Raw genomic sequence first — 346 nt, forward strand, 5'->3', positions numbered from 1 at the left:
ATTGACTGTCAGAATATAAATTAAATGGAGCAGAAATTTGTAACAAAGCCTGAAAAACGGCAAATAGTTTTACTTCTTGAGCAGACTTATAATTAGTATGCCAGGTGGTAGTATTGTCCCGTATAATCAAACTAGCTATTCCATTAGAAGAGCCATCAGTAAATACAGTTAGGGCGTCGGCAAGGGGCTGAGAAACAACGATTTTTGGGAAGAGAAATTGGTGATAGTGAGCAAATTGTAAAATTTTATCTGAGGGATAATGATTATCAAGCCGTCTACTAAAACCAGCTAAGGCAATAACCCTTGTAATGTCGTGGCCAAAGTTATGCCTTGAACGTACGAAGGG

Source organism: Bison bison, unplaced genomic scaffold (assembly GCF_000754665.1).
Source record: "Bison bison bison isolate TAMUID 2011002044 unplaced genomic scaffold, Bison_UMD1.0 scf7180017864178, whole genome shotgun sequence".
Taxonomy (NCBI): Eukaryota; Metazoa; Chordata; class Mammalia; order Artiodactyla; family Bovidae; genus Bison; species Bison bison.